The following is an 18,550-nucleotide window of genomic DNA, read 5'->3' as shown; positions in this document are numbered from 1 at the left end:
AATATAAAACCAGAAAACGAACAACCCTAAGTATAACGTACTGATGATGATGATGATGGTTGCTATTGGTCTCCCCTTTGAAGCGGGGTGATGACATGTCATCTTACCAAAAAGGACTAGTATAATCATGTTTTACACTCTTGTGTACTCTTTACTTTGTGTACTCTTTACTTGTGTACTTTTTACTCTTTAGTACTAAAGGGTGCTTCCCTGCAAGAAGACACTGTGTGCAGGGGTGCACCCTTTACAGGCCGCTTTTTTTTTTCGATAGTATGCCCAAGGTAAATATAACTGGTAGCGAAGCTTCCATAGAAGCCCATACGTTCAGAAAATGGCGGCTCTAAAGCTGCTCATGGGGCTTAGCGCCATCTGTGTGAGGAGGGAACACTTCCGGCGGAACAAAAAATAAACAGGATGTGACGCAAGATCCGGTTAGAAAGTGACGTCATTTTGGTGGCATTAGCGGGAACATTTGACTTCAAAATAGCCTTAGCAGGCCTCTGATCGCTGAGGGCTCAAGTCATTGCCATCTGACGCAAGTTGGCGAGCCCTTGGCGTGTGTGTTTCAAGTCAACGCCAGCTTATACATGTGACTAGAGAAACGTACTTTAGCATACTGTCGTATGATTAGCCTCGGTGTTTATAAAAACATCTTGCATCTTCTCTGAACCTTAATTCTGTATTCATGCCTTCCACTGCTGTAAAAAAGCAATCAGTTGTTTATTTTGATTGCAGTGGGTGGCAAACGTACCCCCCCCCCCCCCCCGACATTTTTTTTTTTCTGCCTTGGGATACAGAGCACAAAATGACACGTTGCCACTCTCCCCGGCCCCCCTTTCATATAAAAAACGTGCCCACTCCTCACCCCGATACCAGTTTCTACCAACGCCACTGCTGGGTTTAATTGCGTCGCACATACGCAGGTTGCGTGCGTCCGTTAAGTATAGATCAAGGTTATATAATGCTTGCTCAGTTTGTGTATTTCTGTTCTAAGAGAAGAAATAACGCATAGTCATGCTATAATCAAGACATTTGAATTTTATTACAGTATAAACATAAAACAAATTTACCACACTGCACAAAATCAGCACGTATACAATAAGTACAAGTACATGCATAAGCATAAGTACATGCATTATGACTTTCCTTACGCGCCGAAAAATTGACTTTACCCGTAACACATAGCATTATGAGCAATGAAAGCGTCAGCAGCAGAAATACTTCGAAACAAGAGAAAAGAACTATAGGCACTGCATCTTGACGCAGAAAACCGGGCCTCAGGAATGCCGATTCACGAAAGTGCAGCGAGCACACCGCAGCTGTCCCGGCGTCTTATCAAGTAGACAAGTGTTTCTACAGACGTTCACTCAGCATTCACGCCTGCAATTTCCTGGTTGCATTATTAGGCAAGTGTCGCAACAGATAAGTAAAAAGAGGAAAAATGGATCAATGCAAACGAAAGCGATGGCAGTATGTAAAAGCACATTGCAGGAAAGATCTGGCAGCAGCGCAGCACGGAGCAGCACAACACAGTACTGCGATGGAAATAATGCTTGCGCATACAAGTGCGGGAAGCAACGAGCACTACAAGCATTGCAATGCAATAGAGAAAACACTGAGATAGACAATTAAAGCGACTCGTTTAAATTCGATTGGTACTACGCTGAGAAGTCCTAGAGTAATTGACACCACTTGCTCCGAGCCAGCCTGAGGTGAAATCAAGAGATAACTGTGACATAACAAAGCTTTAGACCCATTTTTTTTTTCGAAGCACCACCACTTACCCTTACACAACCCCCGTGCACGTATTAACAGTACTATAGTTTCGCGTTACCTGTGGAAATGAGAGGAAAATGGTGCAGTAAAACGCCAGGTGTACGGGAGTTGCTGTTGCAACCTTGTACGGCACATCGTTTCCGTAGGTACCGAGGAAAGCGCTCCGCTCCAACCATTGGCAGCATCGTCCCGTAGTTTACCGTGCCTGCCGGGAACGGTACTAAACGTGTCCACCGACGATACAACGAACCTCGCAACTCCACGCACAGCAAAAATTAGGTGCACACCAAATTGACATGGAAAAACGAATGCAAATGCGCACCACCAAAACACGCGAGGGGCGTTTCCTAGCAGACGAACTTTAGGAGCGCCTTTCCGAACACTACAAGGACTGCATCACAGAGCAATGACATGTGCCATTCTTCAGAGGGCGCTACAAAAAAGGTTTTTGAGAATGAACAGCATTTTCATAAATTCTTTACACATTGTGCCTAAATAAATGTGATTCACAAATAAATATTGTTCGTAAAATATTAATGTTGTTTTATTGTTGAACAAAACTTGGTTTTTTGTTACTAGTGTTTGTTCCCTCCTCACCTAGTCGCGCTTCAATCGCCACTCCCATAAGCCCCCATGCTAATGTCGCTGGCAATAGGTTCTGAACCGCTTTTTGCCCGAGCCTTCGCTACCATTTATATTTACCTTGGTATGCCCTTTGTCATAAAGTCTTCGTTGTACAGGCGTCACTTTCGTGACAGATATGACGTCAGCGAAATCTTCGTATATCCGGGAATAAAACGCTTTCGTGTTAAAATGCTAACGCGCTGTCGGATAATTCCCACTCGGGAGTTTCTGCAATGTCTTTAGTAGCTCTCCACTCGACGCCCAAAACTCGTGCCCACTGAAGAATGGGGGATAGTTCGCTCCAGCATCGGCGCCTTTCTTTCTTTAACATTGAAGAGTTGCATATGGACAGGTGGAGGGACGGAATGGGGGGGGGGCGCTGTTAGAGGGCACTGTCCCATAACTTGACTGCCATACATAATTCTTTTTTTTTACATTTTAATTTTAAATCTGCCTTGCACCCCCTTCTCTAGATTTAAGACCTCGAACTCAATTTCTTTATGAGGTATTCTACCTGTAACTCCTTCAAACCCCTGGAATTTGGTTTGTGGGAGTGAGCTGTGTTGTTTATGTGTCGATGTGTATTTCGTATTCCCTACTGTTTCTTTTTTGCGTCTGTTCCATGGTTTTGCTCTTCCTTTTCCTTCCACCCCTTCCTCTAGTTGCCACCAAGGTGCGAGCCGAATTCCGGCGGACGGCGTTCTCGCAAACCCGAAAGGGGGACGTCTTGTTGCCAGGCAAAGAGGCTGGTCGTTTGACTGTGCCCTCGGCGACGCGCCGGATCAGCTTACCTGGTGGCTAACTGCTGCTTCGTCCTTGTTTCCTTTGTACCTCTTTGTGCATTGCCCCTCATTCTAGCTTTATTTCACCCGTCAACGCAAACCCCTCTTCACCCTACGCTGTTCACGCTTACAAGGCCCCTCCGACACGCTTCTCTCGACTCCCACCCCAATGAAATCCTTCAGCAGGTGTTGCTTTGTGTGTCAGAGAATAGATGCTAGAGAATAGATGCTTGGGATTAGAAACTCGGGAAATGGAAATTATGTTGGGAGGCTCCTTTGTCCACCAGAGAACGGAGCATTGGGAAGTCGTACAGAGCCAGCATCACCTTCGCGCGCGGTGCGATGCTTTTGTTTTCCGGAGTCCACCAAGAAAACATGCGTAATGGCATGACCCCGCATACATAAATGCTACAGACTGGCGTTTTTCAGCGTGAGACAGACAGTAATGGCACAGTTACAGTATTGCCTTGGGTGACAGCGATCATGATGTTCACCTTTCAGGCTGCGACATGATAGATTTGCTAAAAATTGCGAAGTTTTTTACAGTGATAATTTCTCGCACATAGTGGTTATTAAGCAATGCTGACGATTGCTCAAAATGACCTTCATGCGACAATTTAGAATGTATACGTAACAGTGGCGGATCCAGGCAGAAAGAATCACATTAGCGTGCACCCTCATGTCGGGGGGGGGGGGGGGGGGGGGGGGGGTTCTGGTACTCTTGATAGGGCCTGCGGTCTGTAGCCTGTTTGTTTAATTACAAAATTCTGTTTTTATGGCAGACCGATTGAGCATTGAAAGAACGATACGTCTACGAACACAGAACTTCGAAGGCGAGGAAGCATTAACGGAAAATTCTACCACAACGGCACGTTCATTTCTGCGCCACGATTACGAATTTCCTTCACTTGCGCACGCTGCATGATGATTTCAAGGTCGGGTGCAGCACCCGCCGCGGTGGCTCAGTGGTGAAGGCGTTGCGCTGCTGAGCACGAGGTCGCGGGTTCGATTCCCGGCTGCGGCGGCCGCTTTTCTGATGGAGGTGAAGAGCAAAAACGCCAGTGTGTACGAGATTTCGGCGCACGTTAAAGATCCCCAGGTGGTCAAAATTAACTCGGAGCCCTCCCCTACGGCGCGCCTCGTCGCCTGCGCTGCGTCGGCGCGTTAAAACCCCACAATCAATCAAGGTTGGGTGCAGCACTGGATGCACGCGTTGGTATGAAACACGGTGAGAAAAGTCTTGATAACGGGCACACCACGCGACAACGGATACTTCACATGGAGTTATTTGTGTCCCTGTAAAAGCAAACTACTAAAACTGCAGCGAGAACTAATATATTTTTAACTCTTCATGTACCGATACTAATGCTGTCCCGATACACTCTGAGTATCCCCCTCCAAGATTGTGCATAATAAAATATTTAGGCGCATATACGAGTTGATTTTACGTTTTCCTTCATTCAAAGTCACCTATATATCCTCTTCACCGTGGGCACTTCTTTCAACGACCAATTCAAACGCAAATATTGCATTCGAAATAAAACGAGATACACATTTTTTATCTCACAGACACAAAGGTACTGTAACATCGTGTAAATTTAAAAAGTGATCAATTGATCTACACCGCATAAGGCACAGCAACCTCCATCGTCAAAAAACATCAGTGATCATGCAAGTAAAAATCAATGGAAGAAAATAACTCTTTTGATTGTTGGCACTTGGAACATGAGCTTCCGGCATGGGCGCTTCTGTCCTTGCGGCATATTGCTGTTGTGGCTCAATTAAACCCCTGAATATACACTGCTCCGGGCAGCCGCCGCCCAGGTAAAAAGCGGCCGTGGACGCAATGGAGGGGCTTTAGTTGTGACCGAGGCTGAAGATGGCCATCGGTTCTTTGTTACTGTCGTGACTGCCGTCTGCCTGTGGCCGTGCCCTCACGTTTAGGATAAAGTCTGGAACTGGCTCGGCGAGCCGCAGCGCGCCCTTTTTGTTGACCCGTTGCTCAGCGCCTGTAGACAGTAGTCTGCTGGACGCGCCATTGCTGCTGCTTCACGGATATTCACGTCGAGGCTCCTCGCTCTTGTGCTCGCCTACCTATCCTTTTATCTCTCCCTTTCTCCCACCTATCCTTTTATCACTCCCTTTCTCCTCTACTCTTTATATACCCCTCCTCCCCCTCCCCCCCCGCACTGGGTTGTATGCAGGTGAGCCCCCAGCTGGGCTCAATAATATCCCCAGTGCATCTTCTTTTCCTTTTCACTCGAACCACTTAGTAGTAGTAGTAGTTGACCCGCTGTTCTCCAATTTCCTAGGTTAGGGAAATATACCGCCGAACAAATCTGCCCAATCGCGCAGATGAAAATGACTCTCCCAACACCGCTTTCAGAAGGGTTCAGAAAGGGACACGCAGTGCGCGCAGTCACCCTCGCGGGCTCGACAGAAACGTGAAAAAGAAAGAATGAAAGGGTAACGCGCGGAAGAGGGGCTTACTTTGCTGTGCGCCCTCACTCACAAAGGCCCCTCTGCCCACGCACGACACAAAGGGACACAAGGCATGCCTTCGGCGTACCGCGCGCTGAGCTTATCCGAAGGCGCGCTCGGTTTTGGGGCTGCACCCCTCCGCAATTATCCTGACTCGGGCGCTTCGTTTTGTGTAAGCACGAATGCGTAGGGCAGGCATTTAGTCATGCAGGTTTCTAATGGAGGCACTTGCGAAAGATATGCGCCTTTGTTCACAGGCGACGTAACAAGCAAAACTGGCAGCACGGCGCCGGCCCGAAAAATTTCGGGAGAAAAGGGGGGGGGGGGGGGGCGAGAACTCGCTGCTAACAGCGAGATCGTGAGGTGCGGCAGGGAACTTGGGCTTGAAGTGATAGACGTGAACAGGGTAGTGGGCAGCATCGGACATAGGCAAGCTTTTCAGTGGGACGGGATTCACTTCAGCCCCAGGCTAGGAAACGAGGTGGGGTGGCGCTTAGGTGGGAGAGCGGTAGCTTTTTTAGGGGGCCCCGCGCAGCTAAGGAAGGCAAACTAGGAGACAAAGGGGAAGCAAGAGACACATGCACACTCAACGCGGAGAGGCAGCCAGGCCTAGAGCTAAACGGAGAACCTACGGACGTAACTGAGAGCGTTGACAGAAGCCATTTAAGTGGAAACAATGGAGCAAACAACTCTGTAAACGACAAAAACAGACCCCGTAAGCGGAGAGGGAAAAACAAATGCAATAAATATTTAATCAGCTACATAAATATGCAGGGAGGCAGAAAGCCATATAAGTGGGTGGAAATTCAAAAGCAACTTGAACGGGAAGGAATAGACGTGTACGCTTTAGCCGAGACTCACCTCCGGGACCTAGAAGCCCCACCTATCATAGACAATTATGTCTGGGAAGGTTGCAACAGGACCACAGGAATGAAGAAAGGGGGAGGTGTTGGCATGCTCATTAAACAAGGGACCGACTGGCAGAGAGTGCATGAAAGTTGTAAAGAGCATCTATGGGTTAGAGGCACCATAGAGGGGAAAAATACATGGTTAGGAGTGGTGTATCTGTGGACCGGAAGTAGTGCTAAGGAAGCAAATGAGGAAATGGTAAACTGTTTGAGAAGAGATATAAACGAGTTCAAAGATTCGGGCGAAATAATCATAGCTGGAGATATGAATGCCCATATAGAAGGTTTGGATGGATACACAGACCACAACGGTTCTCTAGTGATAGATTTATGTCAGGAAAACCGGCTTGTAATAGTAAACACGGAAAGCAAGTGTGACGGACAAATAACGTGGGAAAGCGGTAACAGGCAGTCCAGCATAGACTACGGTTTAGTATCCGAGACAGTATACGGAAGGCTGCGGGAAATGAGGATAGATGAAAATGGAACAGACAGCTTAGGAAGAGACCACAAGCGGTTTAGCTTGCACTTTGGAAGCGCAACCCGGACAAATGCAGAAATAGGTACAATAGGAGGAAATAATTTGAATAATGAGCAGTTAAAGATCATCGCTGATAGATTGGAAGATGAAATCAATAAATACCCAGGCAAAAATTGGGATTACGATGAAATAATTGCGTTCATAAAGGGTAAGATTAATGAAGAAAAGGAACGAAACCGATGGAAAGGGAAGAGAAAGCCGAGAAGCTGGTGGAATAAGGAAATAAAAGAGGCTATCGACCAGCGAAGAAAGGCGTCGAGAGAACATAGAGAAGCAAAAAGAACTAGTATGGAACCGGAGGTAGTGAAGGAAAAGTGGGATGTCTACCGTGGGAAAAAACTAGAAGTGCAGAAAATGGTGCAAGCGAAGATCAAGCAGAAAAGCGAACAATGGATGGCAGAAATACGGAAGAAGGACAAAAGCGCATCCAAGAAGTTTTGGAACCATGTAAAATCACTAAGCTCAAAAAACGATAACCATCAAAAATTCCTGATTGATGAGGAGGGGGAACATTTAGAAGGAGAGCACGCGTTGGCGCATATTCATCGAGTGATTAGTGAGAAGTTTAGGATAATAGTGGTAGGGAAACCGGCACCGATAACATCAGCGCCACAAAAGACTGCGGAAAGGAAAATAAGTTTGAGCAACCTTGATTGGAAAAAAGTAGAGCAAAAGGTTTCCCCTCAGACAGCAGTGGGCCCGGACGGAATACCAATGCAACTGATAAACCTACTTGGACCTAAAAGTAAGGAATCGTTTATGAGGGCAATAGATAAGGTAATAGAAACCAAACAAGTACCAGAGGACTGGTTAGAAAGTAGTATGAATTTAATATATAAAGGCAGAGGAGACAAAGCCAGTATTGAGTCATACAGACCACTCACAGTAACTTCAGTGGTGTATAGATTCGTAATGCAGGCGATAAAATCAGAAATTCAAGCATGGATGGAAGAAAATGAAATACTTCGGGAACTGCAGAATGGATTTAGACAAGACAGGCGACTGGATGACAATCTGTTCGTGATAACGCAATGCATTGAAATTGCGAAAGCACAGAATAGACCACTATGGATTACGTTCTTGGACATTAAAGGGGCACTGACACAAAAATTTTGCATCTTGTTTTTTTTGTTGCGATAAGTAGCTAGTGACCTACTTATAACCTGTAGAAACCTCATTTGCTTCAGCGTGCGACGGTTGTTTAATTAGAGGCCTTTTCAATGCGGCCAGTCGCAGTTTCGGTTTCAGCGAGTGCCGCGAAACGATGGATTTTGTGGATTTTGTGTGAACAAAGCTGACCACGTGACCGTCGGAGGGATATCACAGTTACAGAGCAGAGCCGCCGTAGCACTGTCGAATCCGCATCGACGGCAGTTTCTGCGTACTGATCTCGTGAGGCGCCTAATTAAAAAGCGACCGTGGATGTGACGCAGGCGCTGCGAGTGCAAATGCTACCGCGGCTAACGAAGGACGCGCGACGCTCGAGACGGTGGGTGGCAAGACGCGCGCTGGGAGCAGCCGGCCGGTCTGCCTACAGGTCCGCCTACAGATGTGTTCGGCTTAGCACTGCGGCGGATATTCGAGTGCCGCTCTCGTAAGCGGTGCAGATGACAATTTTTAATGCAACCCGCCATGGCATCATTAACTCCTTTCTCACGTAAGCCACCATGGTCGGGACTTGGGGACAATTTCGTGCAGCGGTAACAAGCTATCACTCGAGCTACCTGCGCCGGCGTGGGCCACTTCGCGGCCGTGGCCGCCGCCTGCACAGCGACCGTGCGGCTTGCTCAGTGGGCTTTTCGTGCCTCCGGCGCGTTTCCGCATCCAATGGTAATAAACAGTAATAGAAACAGAGTGCCTGGAATCGCTGTAGAACTTTGGTCGGGGCCAGCTGCCTGATGAGCTGACGAAATCACGGCGCCTCCGCCGCCAACGATCGGGTCGTTCGTTCTCGAGAGCAGAAGCTCCGCCCTCCGGCCCTCCGATTGGAGCGGCGAGCCGGCAGCGCGGAAGCGGCAAACACAAACTCGTGACGTGTTTGGATGTTGTTTATTTACACTTGCGCGTGGTCCTCTGCTGGCCGCTCGGTTGCGTTTCGCACACTTCAAAATTGATTTTAAATATGTTCTAGGCTGTATTCACCGCTGATATTTTGCAGATGATGTATATGTATTCCCACCAATCTATCTCCGAAGTTATCTCGCCTTCAAAATTTTGTGTCAGTGCCCCTTTAAAGGGGCATATGACAACGTAAACAGAGAACGGCTGTGGAGAATGTTGAAACTTCAGGGATTAGATGACGAGTTAGTACAGTTCCTTATAGTAATCTATAAAGACAATAGAGTGCACCTTACTTGGGAAGGACAGAAATGCGCCCGGCAGGTCAACATCCATCGGGGACTGAAACAGGGATGCCCTTTGAGCCCAATACTGTTCATGCTTTACATGGCAGGGTTAGAAAAGAAACTGGAAGAAAGTCAAGTAGGGTTTAGCCTAACCCATATGCTGCAAGGCGAAGTGGTACAACAGCATATTCCGGGAATGTTATACGCAGACGACATTGTTCTTTTAGCTGATAACCAAACCGATATGCAGCGGCTAATAAATATTTGCGGCCAGGAAGCCACTGACCTCGGATCAAATTTCGGTGCAGAAAAATCAGGTATAATGGTTTTGAATGACGCTACCACCGACGTAGTGTCTATCCAGCAAGGCGAATTACCTAGAGTCAAGGAATATAAATATTTGGGAGTGTGGATAAACGAAGGGGATAGCTACTTAAGTACTCACGAGGAGCAACTTAAGGTTAAGGGAAAGCGAAACGCAGCTATAATGAAGCATAGAGCTCTGTGGGGGTATAACAAATATGAAGTAGTAAGAGGAATGTGGAAAGGAGTAATGGTTCCGGGTCTCACGTTTGCGAATGCTGTACTCTGCTTAAAATCAGACGTTCTATCACGCCTTGAAGTAAACCAGAGAACGGTAGGACGTCTGGCCTTAGGCGCGCATGGAAAAACAACTAACGAAGCAGTTCAGGGAGATATGGGCTGGGCGTCGTTTGAAGTTAGAGAAGCTCAGAGTAAAATATGCTTTGAGATGAGGTTGAGGGCAATGGATCAACGAAGGTGGGCAGCTAAGGTTTTTAGGTACCTATACTTGAAAAGCGTGGACACGCAGTGGTTAAGAAAGACTAGAAGGCTAACGATGAAATACGGAAAGAACAGTGGGGAATCCAAAACAGCCAAGGTAACCAAAAAAGAGGCAAGGCAGATTGAAACGAATAAATGGAGGGAAAAAATGGAAGCCAAAACGTCGTTAGAGATGTACAGGGCTGAGAAGATGAACATCAGAAAGGAAAATTTCTACGACAATTCCCAGGGCAGTGCTTTGCTTTTTGAGGCTAGAGCAGGTTGCCTGCGAACTAATAGTTTTGTGGGGAAGTATTCACAAAATGATGGGGTATGCGTGGTCTGCGGAAAAGAAACAGAAACTATGCGGCACATCGTGCTAGAATGTGAGGGTATCCATCCAAATCTACATGAAGGGAATATTGGGCTGTCAGAAGCCCTAGGATTTAAGGGTATCACAGAGGAAGTTAACTTCGAGGCTGTCGAAGGGACGAAAAGAAGATTAGAATGCTGGTGGAAGAAAAGCAGAGAGGGGAATATTGCCTAGGACAGTTACCACTTGTAACAGAAAAAAAAAAGTATTTTGTGCCTAATAAGCTTTTTGTGCCTGCCCTAAGCAGCGCTAGTATTGAACCAAAAGTGTAAAACATAGGTATATTAGTCTTTTTTGGTAAGATGACATGTCATCACCCCGATACAAAGGGGAAACCAATAAAAATCATCATCATCATCATCATCAGGGGGCGAGGGGGGGCTGAAGCCCGGTCAGACCCCTCCCCCTGGCTTCAGTGGAAATTACGGGCGGGGGGGGGAGGTTGATCCCCCCAAATCCCCCCCCCCCCCCCTGGCTACGCCACTGGACCCGGGATGTCACGCCCCACTGTCAGGTGTGTGGTGCCTATCCCGACATTAAACATACTTACTGGATTTTTCCTCGCGCCAGGCGATCACCCCACTTTCTTCATCCACACATTTTACCATACCACATTCCATACTCATGGGAAAGCTGGCCCGCTCCTCCGCCTGATCTTCGTGCGATCCTCTGGCCTCGCCTCGCCCGGCACATTGCCCACGTGCGGGGCCCTGACTCCTGCGAGTGAGTGAGTGCATAACTTTATTGAGCCCGAGACGGGGGTAAGGGAAGAAGTGAGATGGGAGTCCCCTTCATTTTTCCCCCCTCAGACGGCGGCCAGGAGTCCTTGCTCCCTGGCGGCGTCTTCGGCCATCTGGACGGCCCGGAGTTGAACGCCCGGGTCTGAACTGAGCAGCACGGTCTCCCACTGCTCTGAGGAAGTGATGTCTAGTGCTTGAGGTGTGATGTTCACCTTAAGGGGGCAGGCCCATAAAATGTGTTCAAGGTCGGCCCTTGCTGAACATAATTTACACTTATTTTCGTATAGACCGGGGTAACAATGACTGTACGTCACCGGGTTCGGAAAAGTGTAGGACTGAAGTAGACGCCATGCTACTGACTGCCACTTTCCCAAGGTGCGATGAGCTGCGGGATATCTGGCCCTCCCTAATCTGTAATGGTCGATTATCTCCCTATAGGTCACCATGCGGTCCCTACCCCCCGTGCGAAACGATGCCTCAGGTGTTTCTGGGCAGTCTTGGAAGCTTAGACCTCGAGCTGCCTCGTGAGCGTTTTCGTTCCCCGGAAGTGCAGAGTGCGCTGATGCCCATATAATTTGGACCCCTCGGAGTCTTAATTCTTTGAATCCTCTAAGGATTCCTTGGGCCTCGGGTGAGATCCTTCCCTTTGCGAAGTTTACAATTGCAGATTTGGAATCGCTTATTATGTATTTCGCTCTTGTAGAAGAAAGCGCCAGTGCAATGGCTGCCTCTTCTCCTACCTCCGGAGTGTCCGTGGGGTGGTAAGGTTCCCCTTTCCCAGCAATGGTTCATGTACTTGGAAAGTGCGTCTATTGAGTTGTCGTCCAGATTTCTAAGCATTTTGTTAGTTATTCCATCAGGACCCAGGGCAGACTTGGTACGTAGGCAGTGTATGGCATATCGCACTTCTGCTGCAGTGATGGGACGCTCTAGTTCTGGATTTGGTGGTCCTTTGTAGGGTGGGAGAGTCTCTGTAGGGTTAGTACCAAGGTAACGGTTTCTGATTTCTTGAATAAGTTCGTCGTCTGTGCCCTTGTATTCATGCAGTATTTTACTGAGATTGTGTCTCTGAGTAAGTTTGCTCTTTTCTGGATCTAGCAGGCATCTCAGGATGTTCCACGTTTTCGCGAGTCCCATCTGGAGCTCCATCCGAAATACCCACCTCAACGCATGCCAGGCCCATCGGAACCCCATTTTCGGTAGACCGGACATGGGCGCCGCTTTAAATAAACTTTGTTTTCTCTGTCTCTCTCTGCTTGGCGATGTCAACGCGGGTGTTGCTACCTCATACTTACGCAAAAAAAGAAAACAGACACAAAGACAAAAGGTTGGACCTCGTGAATGCGTCTTGACCTTTGACTTGGAAGCACGCTCTAGTAATATGCGCCAAGGTCTGCATGGAAATTTTAAGCCCGGTAATGTACAGAAGTAAAAATTAGGGCTTTAGCAAAGTACGTCTCCGCTATACGTCCTCTTAGCTAGGCGATGTGAGCACGGGTATCTGCCGGGTCACAGTCACCGAGAAAAAAAAAAAGACACCATAGGTAGCGGACGGTGGTAATGAAGAGACGTTCGGCAACTGCACACTGATGCCTTCGCAAAAACTACATCCATCACAAGGAGGGCTCAAGAACCCTCGCAGTTTTTTTTTCTTATGAAAGCTTTGTAGTACGAACGGTACACTGTAGCCCTACTCATGTGCCATACCTTGCTGTAAACCTCGCCTTCTCGGATCCCTCGAGCACCTCCTGCAAGTTCCTACTGCACAATCCTCTACGTAAGAACAAGGATACCACAAAGGCAACATCGTCCTATTCCATTTACGCTCTTCTCCCAGCATGGCCGCGGGCCACCAAAAAAAAGAGAAAGGTTTCACCAACAATAAGGGCCCCTTCTTGATTCCTCCTCTCAATTAACAAAGAGGAGGAGCGGGTAATGCAGCGTCATCTCGGAGTTCTCGCGTCAGCTGGGCGAGGCACGCTCACCAGTTCAAACTAATGTTTTTTTTTTTGTTTATCATCTAACAAAAAGAGGTATAAAATGATACATAATGCTCACACAAAATGTACAGGCATTAAGAAGTAGGCCACGTTCTTTACTTTTTATGCCACGTTCTTTTCATATTTTTCTTTTTTCTCTCGGTGGCACTGTTGCAACAAGCGACGAAAAAGGTGACGCCTCGCCTCGCGCTTCCTTCTTGCACGAGCTCTCGTGCTCCGGGTTGGGGTCAGTCTTTCTCCCCAGTTCTTGATCCAGATTGTGAGTTTGAAATGGAACTAGAGCTACCGGCTGCTTCGACAAGTAAACGGCCAACTTCATCGCTGTCGCAGCAATCCACTTCCCCTACAGAATCGAAATCCCAAAAAGCTAAACAGGGCAAAACAGAAATTAAGCTTAAAGAAAGCATCTTGGAGGCAGCCATGGCTGCTATTCACTTCCCCTAATGTCCCTCCGGGTTCTTCAATGAAATTGTCGTTCCACAATTGCGGCTCTCATCTTAAATGTCTCATTAACTGTCAATGTCCTGATATTATTCTCCTCCAAGAATCTTGGCTGTCCAAGGATAAGCCATTCACTCTTCCGGATTTTCGTGTGTTTAGATTAGATAGGGCGACCCGAGGAGGTGGATTATTGTTTCTGGTATCATCCAAATTTTGCCACAAAGCCAAACTGTATTTTCAGTCGCTGTCACCGGACTGCGAACTGCTGGCGATTGATATGTGCCTCCCTGGATGCGTTTCTTTTTCTTTAGTTAATGCATATTTCCCTAACGGAGTGACTACCACAGGTCCCCTAGATCTTGCTCTTTCGTCGAGTAAGCAAAACCTCGTGATCGCCGGTGACTTCAACTCACATCACTTCAGTTGGGGTTTTAAGACCTGTGTCTGCGATTGTTACACTGGACGTCCACCAATACTTTTCTTTGTTACAGCACGGGTAGTGCGACATTTGTCCGGAGCCGAATGCGATCTGTCTTGGATTCAACATTTGCAAAGGGCGTTTCAGTCTCTTCGTGGAGTACTGTCGATTGCCCGACAAATAGCGACCACATATCGGTAGTTTTCCATGTAGCTGTCTCCCCAAGTACACCGGAACTGGTATTGCGGACGTTGGCATATTACGAAGTTATGAAAAAGAAATTGCATTAGGCAATCATATCGCTCCCGAATGAGTCTGAGGAAAATAGGGCTATGAAGGTAGCGGCTACTAAAGAAGTCTGAATTCATTGTTGCTTCTGCCAAGAGAGAAGGTATAAGCCCCTGGTGGGATCAGGACTGTTCGAGAGATTATCGGCGTACACGAAGGCAGCGTGGAAGAAGTTCATTCATAATCAGAGTCCCGATAACTGATCAAATTTTAAATATTATTCAGCTATTTTCCGCCGAACAATCTCTACGGCTAAGCAACTGCATCATTCGCATTGTTTCTCGGCGCTTTCAGATACAAAAAACAGGCGTGCTCTCTTTGCTTTCTTGCGTAACCGCAAGAGTTTAGGTAATTGCAGTAACGATGTTTCAGTCGGGGAAACGTCTGATGAAATCATGAATTCGATCGAAAAGGTCGCCCAGGACTTACAAATCAGGTTCTCATCTACTCTATCACCCATTGTCGTAGAAAGTATACCAGTTGTAGACTTCTCCCCTGTCACGATGGGAGAGATGGCGGATGTTGTTAAGCGGCTGCCGGGAGCCTCCCCGTGGCCAGACGGGGTTACTCCCGCGATAAAACTTTTGTTTGATGAATCTCCTGACGATCTGTTGAATATCGTCAATACTTCATTAAAAAAATCATGGATTCCTGCAGATTGGAAAACCGAAAGAATTGTCCCCCTTCTAAAAAACCCCAGCCTAGGTGTTATTCCGGACAATATTCGCCAAATTTCACTAACTAGCAACCTAAGCAAATTGATAGAGAGAATTTTGTATGGCCGTTTAGTCCAGTTTTTGTCCAGTAAAAATATTCTTAGCCCGCATCAAATTGGCTTCCGTCCGGGTTGCTCCACTTGGCCCGCCCATGTTGACCTGGAGAGCCGTATTCAGTTTGCGCGCAGAAATACACAGGGATGCAGTGCGTATGACAGCGTTGAATATAGCGTACTGCTAGCCAAACCTAAAGAATGTGCCATGGGTTACCCAAGTACATCCTTTCATGGATTCAACAATTTTTAATTGGACGCAAGTTATTTTGCTCGAAAAATGGCTTTAAATCATCGACTTTATATCAGACAAGGGGCGTCCCCCAAGGCTCGTTGCTTTCTCCCATCCTATTTAATGTACTAATGAGCTCAATTCCAATAAATTAGGAAGTCTGTACTTATGTTTGCACTGACGACTTACGACATAGCCTTTTTCTCTGCTGCCCAGGACATTCATGCCCTTTATCAAATGCTACAGGCATATTCGTTTTCCATCGAAACGTGGTTAACAAACATAAATTTGAACATTAACGTCAATAAGTGCGCTGTTATTGTGTTTCCGGTGTCTGCTCCGGTTACCCTCTGCCTGACGTATCGGTAGGCGACTATCCCTCAGGTGGCATCACTGAAGTATTTGGGTGTAACATATGATAATATATGATAATACAATGGATTGGCGCCCTCATATAAACCATATCACGATCAAAGGGGAGCGGGCACTTGGACTGTTGCGGAGACTCATCAATAGGAGTTTTGGAATGAGAAGGGACACTTTACTTTTTATTTACAGGGGGTACATGCGTCCCATTTTAGAGTTTGGCTGCGCCCTCTTTTTCGGTTCACCAGATTACAAACTCAGAAAGTTTATTATGTTGGAGCATCGTGCATTGAGATTGTGCCTCGGCCTCCCAAGGTGCGTGGCCAATAACATCTTGTATTTGGAGGCCCGCATGCTGTGTCTGGAGTCTCGGTTTCGGCTACTAACAGCACTGACGGTTATGAGGATTTTTGAATCTACACAGAGTAGATATTTTTCATTGATGGTTGCTCAGCCGGCACTCTTTTTCAGCTCTTGGTGGCCTTGGTACATTCGTCCACAGTGTGTTTACGCCCAGACGTTACTCTCACATTGAGTATCAATATTCCCACAGTACTGACAATGCCCTGGGACGTTCCTCCTGCGCCTCTAACTTTCCATAACATTTTCGCCGGTAACGCTAAAATGCTTACGTCGCGATTTTTAACAGGAATACTGAACGACCTTTAATCTTTAAGGCAATCTTTAAGGATTATGCAATAGTGGCATGCATCCCAGCGTGAGGAGTGAGCAGGTGTGGGAATTTTTAGTCCACACCATAACTGGTCAGTCTCGCTGCGTTTACTTGATTTCACACCGATATTTCAAGCCGTATTCCTAGCGATAGTTCTGGCCTTAAAAGAAGTACCTCCACAGCACTTTAATGTAGCAATAATTACTGCCTCCTTATCGGTTTGTTCTGCTCTGTCTTCATCCGAAAATTCCGCTCTTATTCGTACATTCAACTTCTTTGTGCCTTGCAATTTGCGGGACAACTGCCTCATTTGGGCTCCCGGTCACAAAGGGTTGCAGCTAATGAACAGGCTGATTCCTTAGCACGATCGTCATTAGATGGCCTTCCAGTTGACCTATGCACTATTCCCTTTATTGTAGCAGGAGCAAGGTTTCGTACCTACCAACACCTAGCAAGAGTGCAGGAAGGGATCATCACTAATTTTGAAGATTATGTCCATTTAAAACATAACTGGAATACCCGTTTGTGTGAATCTCGTCAATGCGAGGTCGCATTAACTACCTTCAGATGTCGAGTTCCCCAACTCAACTTTTATATGCACCGGGCTGGTCTAGCCTCCTCCTCCCGATGTGCTGTCTGCAGTGATCAGGAGACTTTAGAGCACTCCCTATTGCATTGCCGCGGTTTTTCAATGATGAGGCAACGTCATCTTGCCACGCCATTGCGACGAATTGGTCTGCCTATTTCCATGTCCGTACTACTATCTTTTGGGGCCACATATCACTGGGATATTGTCACCACGGGGTGGCTGCAGCCATTCATGCATACGTTTCCGAGACCACGCGCCTGCCCTGTTAGCTTTGATTCTTGCATGTACTTTTTCCGGTCCAAAAAGCTCAGTTGTTCTATCCCAAACTCTACTTACAACTTTGAACCAATTCTATTTTCTCTCTTTCTGCGTATAAATCGCTAGGTTTATAATTTTCCGGTGTTTTAAGCGGGTGCATTAGCCCTCCTCACACCCGATTCCTGGCCAATCCCCCAACAACAACAACAACAACAATTTCGGGTTGGGCCAGTGCGCAGACGGAGGGAGTATATAGCAGCCATCGAACGTGGTTATCCACGTCACCTTATCCCGAATCCTCGAACAGCCAAACGCCGAATTCCAACAGCGAGGAAAGCTTAGTACACCAGGCACACCCATGGCCAACCCGAGGGTCATCTTCGACGTCGAGGCCAACGGCGTGTCGCTCGGGCGCATCGTTATGGAGCTCCGCGCCGACGTGGTGCCCAAGACGGCGGAGAACTTCCGGGGTCTGTGCACCGGGGAGAAAGGCGGGGACTTCACGAACCACAACGACACTGGAGGCAAGAACATCTACGGCAACACGTTCGAGGACGAGAACTTCCGGCTGCAGCACACGGGAACGGACATCCTGTCCACGGCGAACTTCGGCGCCAACACGAACGGGTCGCAATTCTTCATCACCAGGGCCACTGCCAGCTGGATGGACGGCGCGCACGTGGTGTTCGGCAGAGTCATCGAAGGCATGGATGTCGTCAAGAAGGTCGAGGCTTTATCTGTAGCCGCGGTCACTGCCTCGCTGTCTACCAAGGAGCCCAGGAAGGTCGTCGTTATCCGCGACTGCGGCCAGCTGTGAGACGCCAACTCCGCTCGAGGACGCTGCCTCTCCAGACGCCCCGGCACGCATTTTTTAAATGCAGAGCATTTCAGTAACTCACGATGTCCCCCGTGTTGACGTCCGTAGTCGTAGTCCGCACCCCTCCCCCTACACTATATAAAAAAAATACTATCCGGCGCCTGGTTTCGATCCCTCGACCCTGCGGGCGGAACGCAATGTACATGATGCTCTACCCACTGTGCCACAAAGCCGGCACAGAATGGCAGGCTACGAACGCGCCTTATATCCTTGACTCATTCAAACTACGTCAAGAAGCTGCTGATACAACGCATTCACTACCACCAGCTCCCCAAACACTAAACGT

The 18,550-nt window shown here is 47.6% G+C and overlaps 1 pseudogene; it reads left to right on the top strand.

The window, feature by feature from the left end:
• Positions 1-17,745: 17,745 nt before the first annotated feature.
• Positions 17,746-18,204, top strand: LOC144159815 (peptidyl-prolyl cis-trans isomerase pseudogene; annotated as a pseudogene).
• The last annotated feature ends 346 nt before the right edge of the window (positions 18,205-18,550 follow it).

Source organism: Haemaphysalis longicornis, unplaced genomic scaffold, assembly GCF_048455015.1.
Source record: "Haemaphysalis longicornis isolate Haplotype H1 unplaced genomic scaffold, Haemaphysalis longicornis Haplotype H1 scaffold_1, whole genome shotgun sequence".
Classification (NCBI taxonomy): domain Eukaryota; kingdom Metazoa; phylum Arthropoda; class Arachnida; order Ixodida; family Ixodidae; genus Haemaphysalis; species Haemaphysalis longicornis.
This window is presented reverse-complemented; position numbering and strand designations above follow the sequence as displayed.